This window comes from Centroberyx gerrardi, chromosome 14 (assembly GCF_048128805.1).
Source record: "Centroberyx gerrardi isolate f3 chromosome 14, fCenGer3.hap1.cur.20231027, whole genome shotgun sequence".
NCBI classification, from domain to species: Eukaryota; Metazoa; Chordata; class Actinopteri; order Beryciformes; family Berycidae; genus Centroberyx; species Centroberyx gerrardi.
Genome location: NC_136010.1, coordinates 22,208,110 through 22,226,899, shown reverse-complemented (window position 1 = coordinate 22,226,899; position 18,790 = coordinate 22,208,110). Strand labels below are relative to the sequence as shown.

Below are 18,790 nucleotides of genomic sequence, written 5' to 3'. Positions count from 1 at the left end.
TGCTCCTTTTATTTTTCAACACTTTGTAACATTGCTAAGAAAAGTGATATACATATAGTTTGTCTTATCATCCCCTTTGTTTGTTTTATCTCTACGAAACAAGATTCACACATTTGAATCTAAATAATACAAAAAACATACAGTAACACTTCATGAGGACACATTCAGTTGAATCAAAAGGTTTTTCACTTTCAGCTGGTCAGTATGAAGCCAGGAATTCATTTTCTTCATCTAAGTAAAAGACTGTAAGGCCTAAAACGTACCCAAAGTTTTTACTTTTGCTTTTTGTTTAAAGGAGGGGAGATCAGGAGGTCAGAAGGAAATGTGTGTAGTCCAGTGGAAACTACCTTGGATAAACATCTCTATACAAAACAAGGTCAAACCTACTTTCACTTTTTCTCTTCACTTTCACATTTGCTCACTTCTCTCCTCTGTTTAGCTTTTTTGTAACAGAAGTTTTTCAGAGAATCACAGATGAACGTTGGCAAGCAAACCAGAAAGTAGAGCCTACCAGATATAAAACATTTGAAAGCTTTTACTTTCGACAACATTTTATGGTAAAATCCAATAACACAAGAAAAGCCTGTGCAGCGCAGCCCTGCGCACGTCTTTACTCTTTGTCTTGTGGTGTTTATTACAGCACTGGGCCTCTCTGTGAAATAGTCTGGATGAATTCAGATCATTTTGATCTCAACTCTTTGTTTCTCAGTAATTTGACTCTTCAACTCATATAGAAGCTGAACAGGATGTGATGACTTGAAACAAGGTGACTTCAGACTAGTTTTAAATAGAAGGTACAGAGGGTGGACAGAATAATAGAAACACCTAACATCTTATGAATATCAAGTATCTGATAAGAAGCAGAGCCACCGTTTCTTCAGAACAGCTTCAGCTTTTTTATTTTTTTAAAGGGTTGAAAGAGGTGGAAATGTACTTTGAACTCTGCACTTCATAAATGTCCATAAAGGTTCAGCCTGGTGCTCATTCTGCGACCGTATGCGTACCTTAATCACAAAACTGTATAGCAGAAAATATTACAATCAACTATTGAGACACACACAAGTTGTTCAAGTGAATGAACCAGAGACGTGAGTTCCAGTAGAAAAATATTCAATTTGGTTTATTTTCATTAAAACCAGACTTGTTTATTTTATTAAAAATCACCAATCATTAGGGGAAGAGGGGCAGAAGGCCCAGACCCATCAGAGTAAAAGGGGCTCTCAGAACTCAGTGCACAACAAAACAATCTACACAGTGATTTTATGAGTTATAGTGATTCAATGTCTGATAATTAATACTTTCATTAATAATAATGAATACTTAATACCGCAGTGAACAACCAAACCTGAAACCAAGTGATAATTAAACTAAACACTGATGCTGTCTCCCACCCACACTGGTGGACCAGCAGAGAATGATTGCATATAGTAACTTGCAGTAAGTCTGTTTATACGGAAGCTAGCCCAACGGTAAAAATGGCCGCCACTCCGACCTACCAGGAATGTTGATTTGAAAGGGAAAGACCGTTCTATCCATTCAAGTTACACACTACAACAGCACTAGTGTGGACCAAACTGTAAATGATTTTTCATTGCTTTGTATTCAATGACCCCAATTTTCAAAATTCTTGAATTCATTTCTCACTCAAACTCAACCACCAGCAAAACTGTATGTATCTATGTACAGTATCTATGTATCTATGCACCAGTCATAACACAATGACCTAAAAAACACTAAGGACAGGGTAGCATTACAGTAGATGCACCTTTTTATGCCAATCTTGAAGTAGTAAATGACAGTGCACAACCTCCATCTCGTGAGGTTTGGTAATGCGGAAGTAAATGTAATGCCGATCAACTCGGATTTTCATGAAATAATGGATCAAATTTAGTTTTTTTTCACTCATAGAGCGATCGTCAGGCGTCAGAAGACTTGGATTATACTACACGAGCTTTATGAAATAATTTTATGGACATTTGTTGCCCTTTTTGAAGCAGAACGTACTGCTCCCCATTCACTGCAATTGTTTGGCAGAAGCTCCTCCAGCAGCGAGCCTGGAGAACTCCAGGTAAATTGTAAGAAGAAAAAACACTCATCCGAGTTTGTACTGGCATAAGAATGACAGTCCCTCTAGGAACTTGCGATTTTGCGATCGCAATAATTAACGCAAATTCAATGAAATGGCCAAATCAACAGACCGCTTGTGATTTGGACCAATTGTCGCATTTCCTGTCGTGGTAACTTACGTCATCGCAGCGCGCATTCAGGTGGAAGATGAACAAAGCTCACCTGCCAACAAAAATTACTGCCATAGCCATGCAAAACAAAAGAAAAGCAGCAAGAATCGAGGTGAGTGCAAAATTCAAGCTCTTGGAAGAGTTACAGTTTTTTACGATCGCTAGCAAGCGTTTTTCAATACTTATAATACTTTTTCTAAACTCTTCACACACCAACTCATCTACAACACACAGTTGGCAAAACAGTTAATTTTATGCTCAAAATCACATATTGTAAACTAAACACCAACACTAATTTTCAAAATGCAAGAATACTTTGTCAAAATACACTAACTCTACCAAAACACTGCAAACATGTCTCAAAATCAAATAATTCTTTCAAAACACTAGCACATGTTTTCTTCCAACAGGAACATTTAGTCAATCACAGCACAATGACATACAAAATACTAACAGCAGATGGTATTACAGAAAATGCATTACTTTACATGTGTCAGTTCTACCCTTATACAATAGACAGTATATTGATAATCAATTGTTTTTCGCACTGCAGTTACTTTTGAAGTCACTCTACATTTTTCTTTTGTTGAGTGTAGTAAATGTTTTGCAAACATTCTATATCAGAAGTGAATGACTCATCTTTACTTTATAGAATGTACAGTATATGAAAAAGGAATAAGTGACAGAATTGCTGCAGTAAAGGCTTTATTTGCTATAGGAAATTACTGCAAGAGATCAACAAAAATCTGCAGTATAGCTGCTGGTTACAGTGGTGTAAAAATAAAATATACAAACAGAAAAAGGCACAGAAGAAAAAAAAAAGAAAAATACACAGTCCTTTTCTAATCTACCCGGTCTTCTGCATTTGGCCACATGTTCTCGTCCACATCACTCCTTATATTTTCTCTGGCTATGCACTTTGGGAAGTATCTTTTGGCGTGCCTTATCCACCCCTGGCAGTGTTCAGCTGTGATTGGTCTATTTGCATAACTTCAATCAGCTGTTTCTCACTAGCAATAAAAAAAAAATATAGGACATATATTTGTGTTTCAATGTACAATGTGAACTGCTGTTCACTTCAACTTTAGCCTATAAGTTAGGTTTAGAACATGAGGTTATCTGTTCTGACATACAGTGTGAAAGCATTTGTAAATTTGGCAGTAAAAATCCATAGTTTTGGTCTTGGTTGAGCTTGTGTGTAAAAGAAATTCAAGAGTTTTTAAAATGTGTTCAGTGAATGCATTTTGTGTCAAAGGAACAAGAAATGTGTTAATGGTATGGCCCGCAACAGACCGATGTTGTGCTAACTGTGTTAAGAGTTATGAAAATGTGACTACAGAACTGATAAAAGGTTGCTAGCAATCGTAAAAAACTGTAATAGCGAGTGAGAGAGAGAGAGAGAAAACAATTTTTCCTTTGCTTGCAATTTTTCCCAATTCCCGCAATTTTACCGCAAAAAGAGCACATAAAACCTCGCAAATTGTAGCGCAATTTTTGAGAAAAGCCGCAGCAAAATCAAGCATTTTTGGCCGCAATAATCACAAAAAAACTCTGCGAAATCCTGGAGGGACTGGAATGAGTAGATAATGACCGAATTTTTATTTTTGGGTGAACTATTCCTTTAGTATAACAAATGTATAGATTATATATTATTTTTACAAACTTTCCATTACAAAATAGAATGGCACCTCTTTATAGAATGTACTCCAGTTGATGCTACAGGAACCAGCTGCAGTAAAGGCTTCAGTGTGCTTTACTGTATGTGACTTGCCTGTGTAGCTGCCTTTGTAATTGTGATTTGATTGCTTCACATTTTAAGTCCTTTTCATGTGTTGTTTCCATTATTTTGTCCATCCCCCTATGTCAATGGCCTGCCTGTTGAAATGAAACAAACAGGAGAAAATATGAGGCCATGAACTTTGGTTATTGTGCTGCAGCTAGTGTCATACTTTCTGTTTCTTGTAAATTGTTCTTCTCTCTCTCTCTCTCTCTCTCTCTCTCTCTCTCTCACACACACACACACACACATCCTGTGTGTGCAGTCATTTCAGTTTCAGTTCAGCATATATATATTCCACTGTATGACTTTGAGTTAACAGTTGAGCTGAGTGCACACTGCATAACGCACCTCCTATAAACCAAACATCACTCAACGCCCGAGGTAAGTGACCATGTGTGTTTATACACATATACTGTATACTACAATAATGCTATATGGTATATACTGTAATTGCTAATGCCAGGCTCACATTACAGGAGTTTTCCGCCGATTTATCCCCGATTCGCCCCTCCCGACAATCGGAGGAGAAATCTGGATCTGAGTCTTGGTCGGAACCGAAGTTCGGCACAGAATATTTGGTAATGTGAGTTGTTTAAATCAAATCTTAACGCCCCCGACCTGTTCGAAGATGCAATTTCTAACCAGTTTGATATTTGCGAGTAAAAATCTGGACGGCGACGTCACTTCAGTATGTCTTTCAGCATTGGACAATACAACTTTAACGTCCAGACCGGGACAGCTGCCGGTATTGCCTAGCAACGGTAAACCTTTTAGCACTTGGCTAGCGATAGTGTACCAACGTTATAACAAACAGATATTAAAACTGCCAGTTTTCACCTCCGGTTCTCGCCGAGGAACGGACAGCCCGCTTTGCCCACATCTCTCCAACCATTTCCTCATCCAAACTCGTCTGGCCTTTCGCTTTTCTTTGGCAAACTACTGAACACACCAGAGCAGCTGTTCCGCCTCCATGTTTGTAAACATCTGCCTCCTGCCTCTCCATGGTCACGTGAGTTGTTGCATACAGCAGCTCCGTCGGGCAAGATAATCTTAATAATATCTTGTAGTGTGTGATGCACCGTCATTTTCTAAACTTGTAGTGTGAGCTTGTTTGCGATTTGAGAGAAGAAAATCGGTTACGTTTCTCCTTATGCGTGATGCAACCCGCAGGTGTGTCATCGTTCACTTTATTGTCCAATCAAAGATAATGTTTCTTCCGCGGAAAACGTAGCCTAGTTGTCAGGCATCGCAACCTGAGAGAGCGAGAAGAGATGGAGAAACCGAATCGAGAGAAGTTGAATTGAAATCAGTGATAGACTATTACAGACTGAAATTATTACTATTAAACAACATGGAAATTAATTCCCGTCAGGAATATCTCAAATATAAAACTCCATCTCGCCGCGACTGAGTCTCAGTGGACTGACTTCATTTCAGGCTATAGTCTACTTTCTAACTCCGGTGCCGGTGAATGTGCGACCTGTTGAGAGTGACACCGGTGACTCTTCCTCGCATCCGTGTGCACGTGGATGTGTACGTGCACGTGGAGTGTGCATGCATACATAACGTGTGCACATAAGTTTGCTCAAGTGCATATACACAAGTGAGGCTTAACTGTGGTTGAAGTTCAAAATGTGTGTGTACATGTCTGTGTGTGTATGGGCACTCAAGACTGGAAATTTAATGTTAGTATGTTATGTTATGTATGAATGATATCTCTCATATATTTGAATAAATGTCTCAAAATAGACTGCAAATTTTGAGGCCCTTTCTCTCAAAAACATAGTTTGGTAACAGTCAAGACATAAGGGCATAAATGCCCCTCTTTCCAACATTGTATTCAACTCAAAATGTCTCCAGGGGTCAATGTGACTGAAAATGATAGAGCAGGTCACGGGCAGAACACGTATTATACTAGGGTGTGAAAGCCAAGAGGAGGCCCGGCTTGCACTAGGTCTACCTAGTCTTGTTTGATTAAAGTGATATCTCACTTTGGCTTTTGAAGATGCAAACCTCCATAGAGGTTCAGGAACAGTCGGTCTTTAACATTAGCTGTGCTGTGGATCTGCTGTCACTAATGTTTTCCCCACTTAATATAATTATTTACAAAGGGGAAAAATTACTTCTTGAACAGTTCAATCCAGGACACAGCATGAAGAAATCTGGGTCTCATTTTCCTCATTTGTAAATGTTAGAAATCTGACTTTTAGATGAGGTTTTCAAAACTTCATACATAGCTCATTCATATCTGATGCCATGTACAATGCATTTGAAGAAAAGACTCAGTACATTTTTTAACCTGTCTTTAGCTTGACATGCCAACCATGTCGTGCTGAAGTTGGATCTTCCCCAACCTTCATTGTCTGAACACAAAAGTCTATGTATTGATAAAATCAATGACTTTATCGCAACAGAGAACACCTTAACTACATTTTGATGCACTTCACTCAAACCAGTCCTCAGAGCATTAGTCTAAGTTCCTGCATGTCGTCTCTAATCTGATGTTTCATTATCCTTTACTCTTTTCTTTTCAGAGTACAGGATTTTTCTTCAAGATGGCAAACAGAGGTAGGCAAACACTACTAGATACTACTTTAGATACTTATGGACTGCTGCAGTTGGAGTACTTTCCCAACATGAAAAATAAAACACAGCTAGAAGTAAAGTGACTGTGAACACAACATTTAGAAGCAACCAGAAACTGTCATGAACGTTACATCCAGATAGTTTACAGATCCAGTGCAATGATTTCAATGCAGTCAGGAAAAGTTTGATGTTGATTTCTAACACAATGAGCATCGATTTTTTTTCAGCATCATTTTTTTCAGTTTTTGATGGTTAGATGGTAGCCTGATATTCAGACTGAATGGCCATTTCGTTACCACTCCATTATTCAGTGTGAGATTGCCTCCTAGTTAGCTGTTTTCTGTGTGTGGGGGGTTTGATTTTCCCCGAACCAATCACTAGTGACTGACGTATCCGGATGCTCTGATGTTATTTTCAGTTACACTGATGCTGGGCGTATTCACCAACATTTTTGACAAATATATCATCTTTGCAAAGACAACATGTTGGTTGAGGGGGTGATTTCAACAAATATTATTCTGCCGAAACGCCAATGAAAATCCATTGCACAAATGATTCAAACTTTAGTCCCGCCCACAAAGGCGCTGATTGGCTTGATTGTTTCTCCGAGCGAGAACAAGCCGTTGACTAGAGCAACACCAGACACTCGACAAAATCTGAAGGGTGGGCGGGACGCGATTCAGGAGTCTGGAACCAAGGTAGATGGTGCAAAGCTTGTAGGACTGAGTGAGAGCTGAACCTTCCACTGCAGGTCAATATTTCTGTCTTTGGGAACAAATATCAGTGTTGGGACTTCAGCATCCAGCAACAATGGAGGCACAGAGATTTTGGCTGGTTTGGCAAGCAGCTGGCTGACTATCATCTGACAGACTATGGAACACCTGATTAACTATGCATACTGTCGACTAATCAGAGCATTCATTGAAACCTGGTTATTGATGACATCATTCACACCAGGAAGTAGATTGAAATTCTTAATCTGTTTGATTCTGTTGACAACCAGAGGGAGTTTTTCAAAGGCCGTTCATCAAATTTCCACAATGCTGACAGTTATAATAATTTGGGTGACTTTACATTAACAGGTCTTTTGTTAAACCATGACATGAGAAATGCAATTCTCATTGCACCAGAGCTTTAATGTACAGCTGTTGTGAAAGCCACCCAAAAACAGAATTCACATCATGTTCTTCATCCAAGTTGAACCTAAATTTGTGCAATTATTAAAGTCTCACTCAAAGACAGAAACAAGTGTGAGGACACATAATGGAGAGGAGGGAACAGTTGTTTAGATGCTTGGTTTATTTATTACATTACAAATGCAACAAGGGATTTATCAGTTTACTATAACAGGATGTTTTTCCTTAGTACATTTCTGAGGCATACATTTATAATCAAGTTGAACAAAAGTGGGCAGGCAACATTTTTCAACCTTGATCTCTTAAGAAAGCACAGTGATGGACAGGATACAAAGTAAGAATACATGTGACAAAGTAGTGTCAAGCAGCCTCAAACCTGTGCATTCACAGTTCATGGATAATCACCCATTGGGTTCAGATGTTAGTCCACTGAATCAATGAGGGACCGCAGGCACTTTAAAATGGGAATTATGTAAAATACACTTCATGTTAGAAACAGTCATTCTTTTAACACGGTCAAAGAAAGCTGAGGTTTAGGTTTTTAGCTCATGCTCTTCCTTCTCTCACAGATTGGTTTGGTGCTATCTTGCATGCTGCTGTTTGGGAAAGTCTATTACAAATGAAGGTGGAGACCTTTGAGAAACAAGGGAAAACCTGGCCAAAGTGGTGATTTGGTGAATCATTGTAATGCTTTCTAAAGCGCACTGTAGAAACTTTTCTGACGATGGGTTTTAGGAATAAAAACAAAACAAACAAATATCAAAGAAACATACGAGGGAGGAGTCTTTGCCCTTTGACCTGACCTGCAGTTACTGTATAACACTGCTTCTCCTTCACATGGGTTCCAGTGGGACAGGGACAAAGGAAACATGGCATTTGAAAGTTTATCAGAAAATCATACATTTCTTTAACCCTGCAAGATGTTTTTGTCATTCAATTTTGTCATTCATTTCTACTGGACTACAGGCTGTTTGGTTGAAATGAGACAGTTAAAACAACAAGAAAGGAGACAACATGGATACTTCCTTCTAGTCATCTTTGAGCTGAAATATAATGTCTTTCTCTTTGCAGACCATGCCTTTGAAACTGAGATCAAAGGGCCCAGTGCAAGCATGGAAATTGGAGCCTCCAGTGCGTTTGCCAAAGCAGAGCTGGGCAGTGTTTCAACCACTGCTGGTCCACTGAAGACTAAAGTGGGTCTGTCAGCAGACACAGGCGTTGGTGTTGATGCGACAGGTGTAGAGGCGAAGGTACTGGGCACAGGCTTCTCCATTGGTCGGAAAATGGGCGTTTCTTTCCTCGGCACTGGGTTTGAGTTCAAGTTGTGGTAGAAACTGCCTGGTTTTGTGCCAAATACATTCCCTTATCTTGTCTGAGCTTTCTTTCTATCTCAACCATAAAACCTTGGTTCCAATTTTCCAATGTTGTGCAGTATTTGTATGTCTACACTGGACAATAAATTTCGGCAGTGATTAACAATGATTCTTCTGTGTTTTACTGACATCACCACACAACACATTTTGATCCTTAAGCTCAAAAAAAAACTCTTGGCATGAAGAAATAACAGTTGAGTAGATAATCAAACTCATCTGAGGTTTATTATCATCTGGATTAGTTTACAAAACAACCAACTTGGAGTGCATAAAGTACTGCAATGCTTTGAGTAACGCACTTTCTAACAGTCTCTCATACACACACTCTCTCTCTCACTCACACACACACACACACACACACACACACTCACACAAAGCTGTCATAGTGGTGTTCATGATCCATACCAATGGATCAATACCATCAATACCATAAATATATGGGCAGTCACACACAGACACACAGTTTTCATCGTTTTCTCTTAATTAGAGGCAGTAAATGATAATCACCTGTGGTCTGCATCAACTCAATTTTTCATGGGGCCACACACACACACGTTATAAGTCTCAGGGCTGCATGCGGATGGCTCCGTCCAGTCTGATGACCTCTCCGTTGATCATGGGGTTCTCGGCCAGTGATGTCACCAGGTGGGCGAACTCGGCGGGGTCTCCCAGGCGCGAGGGGAAGGGCACCTGGCGGGCAAGGAAGGAGCGCACCTTCTCTGGAAGACCAGCCAGGAGAGGAGTGGAGAACAGACCTGGACAGGGAAGAACATAAACTTGGACACTGAGGCTTTGTGAGACTGACAAACCAGGGTTAAGCCCAAAGTTAACTCGCTAACCCACTAATCTGACTTCATGAGACCGGCCCCTAATCCTAATTGTAACCCTAAACCCAAGACCAGACCCTAAACTAAACCCTTGAAGAAGTGAGGATCGGACAAATTGACGTCACTACACAAACATGTCCTCACTCCAAAGGTCTAAAACTGTTTCTCACAAGGATGGAAGTACAAGCACACACACACACACACACACACACACACCAGTCATGACATAGGCCTCAATGTCTCTGTGTGCTGATGTCGCCCCCTAAAGGAGTCTCTCTGATCAGTACTTCACTCTGCATGCTGTTAAAGCTGTTTGAAAACAATTACAACACAAATACCTGCTCAGTACTTCATTAAACTACCTGCAGACAACGTCACCATCAACATCTGTATTGTGTGATTCAACAGCACCAACCCAAACACAAGGCACGATTGGCCTATTGTGATTGTATGTGCCTAATGTGTTCATTCTGTATCCCTGCACACTGTATTGCACTGGTTCTGTTTTGTGAAATAATGTGGATGAATTCAGAGCATAAGCCAAGTGTTCAGGTTTCCATTTGGCTCCTAGTTTCATCTGAACTCTTTGTTTCTCTTTGTGGAGCCAGCAGTGCATCTCTTCTCTTTATTATTGTTGTTTGCTGATTTCTTTGTTTTGGTCCTTTTATTTTTCAACACTTTGTAACATTGATAAGAAAAGTGATATACATATAGTTTGTCTTATCATCCCCTTTGTTTGTTTTATCTCTACGAAACAAGATTCACACATTTAAATCTAAATAATACAAAAAACATACAGTAACACTTCATGAGGACACATTCAGTTGAATCAAAAGGTTTTTCACTTTCAGCTGGTCAGTATGAAGCCAGGAATTCATTTTCTTCATCTAAGTAAAAGACTGTAAGGCCTAAAATGTACCCAAAGTTTTTACGTTTGCTTTTTGTTTAAAGGAGGGGAGATCAGGAGGTCAGCACGAAACGTGTAGTCCAGTGGAATCATCTCTATACAAAACATGGTCGATCCTACTTTCACTTTTTTCTCTTCACTTTCACATTTGCTCACTTCTCTCCTCTGTTTATCTTGTTTGTAACAGAGAGAAGTTTGGCAGAGGACAGATGAACGTTGGCAAGCAAACCAGAAAGTAGAGCCTACCAGATATAAAACATTTGAAAGCTTTTACTTTCGACAACATTTTATGGTAAAATCCAGTAACACAAGAAAAGCCTGTGCAGCGCAGCCCTGCGCACGTCTTTACTCTTTGTCTTGTGGTGTTTATTACAGCACTGGTCCTCTTCTGTGAAATAGTGTGGATGAATTCAGATCATTTTGATCTCAACTCTTTGTTTCTCAGTAATTTGACTCTTCAACTCATACAGCAGCTGAACAGGATGTGATGACTTGAAACAAGGTGACCTCAGACTAGTTTTAAATAGAAGGTACAGAGGGTGGACAGAATAATAGAAACACCTAACATCTTATGAATATCAAGTATCTGATAAGGAGCAGAGCCACCGTTTCTTCAGAACAGCTTCAGGTTTTTTTTGTTTTTTTTTTAAAGGGCTGAAAGAGGTGGAAATCTACTTTGAACTCTGCACTTCATAAATGTCCATAAAGGTTCAGCCTGGTGCTCATTCTGCGACCGTATGCGTACCTTAATCACAAAACTGTATAGCAGAAAATATTACAATCAACTATTGAGACACACACAAGTTGTTCAAGTGAATGAACCAGAGACGTGAGTTCCAGTAGAAAAATATGCAATTTGGTTTATTTTCTTTAAAACCAGACTTGTTTATTTTATTAAAAATCACCAATCATTAGGGGAAGAGGGGCAGAAGGCCCAGACCCATCAGAGTAAAAGGGGCTCTCAGAACTCAGTGCACAACAAAACAATCTACACAGTGATTTTATGAGTTATAGTGATTCAATGTGTGATAATTAAACTAAACACTGATGCCGTCTCCGACCCACACCAGTGGACCAGCAGACAATGATTGCATATAGTAACTTGCTGTAAGTCTGTTTATACAGAAGCTAGCCCAACGGTACACATAAAAATGGCCGCCGCTCCGACCATCCAGGAATGTTGATTTGAAAGGGAAAGACTGTTCTATCCATTCAAGTTCTGTGCTGCAAACATACCATAAGTGTAGTGGCAAGTCCTTAAATTGGGCTTCTGCTCAGACCACCAGTTCAGAAACTACAGGCTGCTTGCTTAAACTGCATTACACACAACCAGCCTTCACCAAACAATGCAGCTTCCAAGTGGCTAGCCAGAAACAGGCAGATTTATACTCTCTCATTAGCTCACAGGTGACAGTGATTACCTAACGAGCAGGTCCTACCTGCCACAATTACATTCCAGGTTTTGTGCCCCTTACACCTTGTTATGCATCTTTGTGCGTTGGCCTTGGATACAAGTGGTTTCCAAACAGCACCCCCATCATAAATACCAGCTTTGTGAAACAACATACAGTATTTGTTGAGACTGTGTCACAGAGGTTGATTGAGCTCAGTTGTAATTTTTGAGGCTGTAGTTTAGTGATGTTTAGCAGATAACCTGTTAAGTGTCCATCTATCCCTGTCGGTGAGCTTCCACTTGTGACAACTGTTGCTCTTTGCTGATGCAGTTTGTCTGTGCTCGGCATATGATGGCAGGATTTTTGAGACTGATCCCCTTGCCACATTAAATCATTTTGCAGTTTTTGTGACTGAAGCACCTGCATGTCAGGCACCGACTGTTTGGTCTCTTTGGATCTCTGTTGTTGTTTCATGTTGCTTTGGAAACTCGCATATAAAACTAGTGATTATCTCTTTTACAGTTTTTTACAATTGGTTACAATCATTTCTCAATACTGAGTTCACTTTTTCAAAACTCTTCACACACTGCAACAGCACTAGTGTGGACCAAACTGTAAATGATTTTTCATTGCTTTGACACAAAATGCATTCAGTGACCCCAATTTTCAAAATTCGTGAATTAATTTCTCACTCAAACTCAACCACCAGCGCATGTCACGTGATGACGAGCTGAAAAGTTTGCGACCAGCTCCTCATGTCCAGTCTTAACTTTGTTAAAATTATCGTTTTAATACCCTTACAATAAAAAAATAGCTCGATTTTGGGGCATCTGAATGTGACAGCTAAGCGGTCATTCACGAAGGGTCGGCCAGATACCAGAGGCGAAAGAAGAAGAATTAAAAAAGCGCTAGAAGAACGCCGAGATAAACGCCAAGATAGAAGCATGGCAGCGGACACTCCACTATCTACGCTATCAAGAGAGATCACAGCTGATTTGGCGAAAATGATAGATGAGAAGCTTCTGAAGTTTACAAAGACAATAGAAAAGATTACGGACAGTCTGAAAGAAAATACGGGTAGAATTGAAGAAGCTGAAGAACGCATTTCGAACACAGAAGACACTATCAACGACCTGACTAAAAGAGTCGCTAAACTGGAGAAAACTGTGAAAGAGCTGAATGAGTACCTGACCAATGCTGAGAACAGAAGCAGGAGAGACAATATCAAGATCGCAAACTTGAAGGAAGGAGTGGAAGGTGATGACCCAGTCGGTTTCTTCGAGCGATGGTTACCAACTCTGCTGGGCTTGAAGGGAACCATAAAAATTGACCGGGCGCATCATGGAGCGGGGCCGGAGAGGGGAAACCGACCCAGAGCGGTGTACATCAAACTCCACAACTATCCCGATAGAGAGAGGATCCTCGCAGCAGCGAAGGCGAAAAAACCAATCAAGTTCGAGGGTGAGGTGATCTCCATTCAACAGGATCTTGCTGCAGGGATAAGAGCTAAGCGGCGAAAGTTCAATGACATTTGCGAGGAGCTAATACGTAAGAAGATGAGGTTCTCCATGCTATTCCCTGCGACCCCTCAGCCTGATGCACAGGGACACACGCTATTCATTTGAGTCACCTGACCTGAGGATGCCCAAAAGTTTCTAGTACTCTGGCCTAATGTGAGTATAGCCTCAACTCTTTTTAGTGGCATTTATCAGCCAATATGAACTTGAAAACGAGTGCTGGAGATCGCTAAATAAGAGGAGAGACAATTTAAGTTGATCGTATACATCCGAACCTAAAAACTTTTCATGAAGAGGCTCTAGGCCAGCAGTGATGGGGACATTATTTCAGTTGCGTTAATAGAAGTCGTTCTCCTTTTCCTTGTTTCCCCTCTCATTTTGCTCAAGGTGAAGGGGCCAAAACGCGGACATTAATAGGACAACGAGTCTTATATGGCCCTTCTCTTTCCTTTTTTTTTCTTCCTCTCTTTTTCTTTTTTTCTTTCTTTTTTTTTTCTCTCTCCTTTGTTTTATTTCTGTTTAATATTATGGATATACTTAGGAAGTGGAACTGACAAGGAGAGATATGAACTGCACTAATGAAAATGCTTTTTTTGGGGGGGGGTATGACAGGCAACGTATTCAAGGCAAAGACCACTTATTTCTTTTTATTTGTGCTGTCTGTCCTGTTCTGGTTTGTGAAAGGTGATGACCCGTCTTTGTTTCTTTTGAGTATCTTTCTTTGCCGCCCTGGGGCGTTTATACTTATTTTTCTATTTTTCTTTTGCCTCTTTCTCATCTAAAATCTGATGTCTCAAGGAGATAAGAGAATTGTAGGCCTGTGTATATTAAATGGAAAGAATTAAAATAATTGATAAATATCATAATTATGAATAGTCTCCTGTTTGTCTGTTAGTAAGATTACGTAAAAACTACTGGCCCGATTTTCATGAAACTTTATATTCCCACTCTGGTGGATTTAATTAAACGATTTGGTTCATTTTCAGGGTATAAGATCAATTTCAACAAATCAGAAGCTATGCCCATGGGAAACTTTGGAGATACAAAGGATTGGTGGGATCTTCCCTTCAGATGATCAGAAAGTGGTTTTAGTTATCTAGGTGTTAAGATACCTGGCAACTTGAAAAATCTATATAATCTTAATTTTACTGTAGTGGTGAACGCAGTCAAGGGAGACCTAGAACGATGGATGGATTTACCAATATCATGGTTGGGGAGAAGTGATCTGATAAAAATGAATGTCCTTCCCAGACTCCTGTATCCCCTCCAAATGCTTCCATTATACTTACCCAAAAAGGCAATAAATGAAATAAATTGGTCTTTCTCAAAATTTATTTGGCACAGGAAGAGACCCAGGTTGAAAATTGGTAAATTGCAGCGACCTGTCTCAAAAGAAGGCCTGGCAGTTCCTAATATATTATTCTATAATTGGGCATGTCATGCTCGTATAATGCGTGAATGGATCAGAGCAGACTCTGAATCTAACTGGGTCAGTAATGACCAATGGTTTGCTTCACCATACTCATTGATAAGCGTCATGACAGGTGACAGTAAAGAGGTGGGGACAAAAATAAAGCATAATCCTGTCTTAAATAACACTTTACATGTATGGAGAGATATCTGTAAACACTTAGGGAGAAACAACTACTCGTCCGCCCTGACCCCAATCATAGGGAACAAGGCCTTCCCCCCCGGGATAAAGAAAAACATTTTTCACGATTGGCACAATAAAGGGATAAGGGCAATATCCGATTTATTTGACGAAGACGCATTATTAGAGTTCAAATCCATGACAAATTTGAAATCCCTAATAACCAATTCTTTGGGTATCTACAGATTAGACATTTTATTGAGTCAAATATGGTGTTACCTGTAGGGAGTCCAATAAAAACAGAGGTGGATAAGCTGTTGTTAAGGCCCAATATTTCGCGACATTTTATCTCCTTGTTCTATGATACTCTGTATGTAAAAGATGACATGTTAGGCCCGGGCCCTGTAGCTGAAAACTGGACTAAGGCCATGCTTGAGGCCAGCCGACTGTTTCTATGTAATAGAGCTCAGTACATAGAACTCCGGTTATTTGCAAGAAAATGAACCCACAGTTTTCTGAAATGTGTAACAAATGCAAAAATGTGAAAGGCACCCATGGTCACTTATTTTGGTCTTGCCCACATATTGCAATTTTTTGGGATAATGTAAAGACAGAACTAGAAGGTATGTTGTGTTGCAATCTGGAGAAAAACCCCTGGATGTTTGTGTTAGGAGTTTTGGATGATAGGCCACCACTAGACAGGAATCAGCTTAATCTTTTGAAGAAAACACTGTATATAGCTCGGAAATGTATTCTTGGCAACTGGATAAAAAAAACAACCGCCAACAGTAAACCAGTGGTATTGTGAAATTTTCAAAGGCGTTTTTTGTTTTGTTTTTTTGGTTGTGTTTGTGTGGATATATGCAGTACATGTAGGGGTGTGTGTGTGTGTATATATGTATATATATATATATATATATGTGTGTGTATATATGGGAGTATTTGTATTTGATTTTTAATGTTTCTTGTTTTTGTACCCTTTGTTGCTTGGTTTATGTTTTTTATTGGTCGGTTTCTATGTTTGGACACTTCAAAAAAAGGAAAGAAAAAAAAAACACCAGCAAAACTGTATGTATCTATGTACAGTATCTATGTATCTATGCACCAGTCATAACACAATGACCTAAAAAGCACTAAGGACAGGGTAGCATTACAGTAGATGCATCATTTTATGCCAATCTTGAAGTAGTAAATGATTTTGTGCTCTCTAGTTTTTCTAGTCGATCGGCATTACATTTACTTCCGCATTACCAAACCTCGCGAGGCCACCGTGGCTGGTGCAAGGTTTGTGTGTGCGACAGTGCACAACCTCCATCTTGTGAGGTTTGGTAATGCGGAAGTAAATGTAATGCCAATCGACTCGTATTAATAATTTATTGCCATGTCAACATAGTTGATAGGAATTTGTCTTGGTTCACTCTCCTACAACAACAATGCAATAGCAGCACACAATATACACACAGTAAAACAGTAAACAGCAATATACAACACACAGAATTTACATTTACGGCACAATACCCAGAAAACAGCACGTTATCCCAGCACATAGTAAAGTGCATATCGTGTTAAAGTGCTAGGTTAAGTGCATTTAGAGAATCAGTGCAACTTCAGATGCCTGATGGCTTTGAGGTAGGTGCTATCCCTGAAGCGAGATGTTCTACACTTAATGCTCCTGTATCTTCTACCTGATGGGAGGAGATTAAAGAGGTAATATGCCGGATGAGAGGGATCTGTGGTGATATTTTTAGCCTTCCTGATTATTCTGGTGGAATAAAGTGATGCAAGCGAGGAAAGACTACAACCAATGATTTTAGATGCTCTGCCTATCACTTTTTCAAGCTTAGTCTTGTCCTGAGTGGTTGTGTGGCCATACCAGACAAGAATGGAAAAAGTGAGCACACTCTCAATTACAGATCTATAGAAGTGAGTCATGGCTTTCTGACTGACCCCGAACTTCTTCAGCTGCCGCAGGAAGTAGAGTCGCTGGTGGGCTTTACTGACTGAGACTGGTGTTAAGATCCCATGATAGGGATTCTTGGATAGTGGTCCCAAGGAACCGGAAGGAGGAGACCCTCTCTACAACTTGACCATTGATGGAGAGAGGAAGATGGTGGCCTACTTTCTTCCTAAAATCAACAACCAGCTCTTTAGTTTTTGAGATATTAAGTATCAGGTTGTTAGCCTCACACCACCTCACCAGCTCTACTTCAATTCATCATCGTTGGTGATTAGACCCACCACAGAGGTGTCATCAGCAAACTTATACAACAAAACTGACTCAGAGTGTGATCTACAGTTGTTTGTGTATAAAGAGTACAGTAGAGGAGATAAGACACAACCCTGGGGAGCGCCAGTGTTCAGAAGCCTAGACAGCAAGACATGATTACCCATTTTCACTACTTGTTTCCTGTTACATAAAAAGTTCAAGATCCAGTGACACAATAACGCATTAACACCCAGTGCCTGTAGAGAGTCAAACAACCTAACAGGCACAATGGTGTTAAATGCAGAACTAAAATCAATAAAGAGAACACGGGCATATGTGGACTTAGATTCCAGGTGCTGAAGAATAGAATGTATACATAGGGACACTGCACCATCCACACCTCTATTTGCTCTATAGGCAATTGATGGGGGTCGAGTGTGATACTGGACAGATGTTTACAAACCAGTCGCTCAAGGACTTTCATAATGACTGAGGTTAAGGCGACGGGCCTATAGTCATTAAGACAGGTGATGTTATTTTTCTTGGGCACTGGAACAATCACAGCTGACTTAAAACAAGCAGGCACAATTGAGAGTAGAAGTGACAAATTAAAGATGGAAGTGAGGACTGGGGTAAGTTGGTCAGCACAGTATTCCTGATGTTTTGTCGGCGGAACAGGGTTCTGACCTCATGTTCTGAAATGGCAGGGGGTGGATTGCCCTGCTCACTAGGAAAAGGGGGGCACTGGTGGATTTCATTGGAATCAAATCTACAATAAAATTAATTTAGCCTCTCAGGAAGGGAGGGGTCACTGACCAGAACATGGTGCTTGGTTCTATACTCAGTGATTGCCTGCAGGCCTTGCCACACACCCTTGATATAATTTACCTGTAACTTATTCTCAAGCTTTGCTTTGTAGGAAGCCTTTGCTTTTATCACAGCCCGCTGAAATTCATATTTCAGTAGTTTATATTGCTCCTTCTCACCACATTTAAAAGTATAATTTTTCTTCCTACATAGTAACCTGACTTCATTTTTAAACCAGGGCTTGTTGTTACTGAAAATGGTCACAGCTTTAGTTGGGATGCAAACACTCTCACAGAAGTTAATATAGGATGTTACAGTGTCAGTGTAGGTGTTAATATCATCCTGCCCATCAGTCCAGAAAACACTCCACTCTGTGGAGTCAAAACAGTCCTGCAACATGTCTATAGCCTGGGGAGTCCATCTTCTGAA

The 18,790-nt window shown here is 40.0% G+C and overlaps 1 long non-coding RNA gene across 1 annotated transcript; it reads left to right on the top strand.

Annotated features, from left to right (window-relative positions):
• Positions 1 to 4,293: 4,293 nt before the first annotated feature.
• On the top strand, positions 4,294 to 9,212 carry LOC144542330 (uncharacterized). Its single transcript, XR_013507187.1, has 4 exons — positions 4,294 to 4,398; positions 4,494 to 4,595; positions 6,552 to 6,585; positions 8,811 to 9,212. It is a non-coding gene; the product is annotated as an uncharacterized LOC144542330 (long non-coding RNA).
• The last annotated feature ends 9,578 nt before the right edge of the window (positions 9,213 to 18,790 follow it).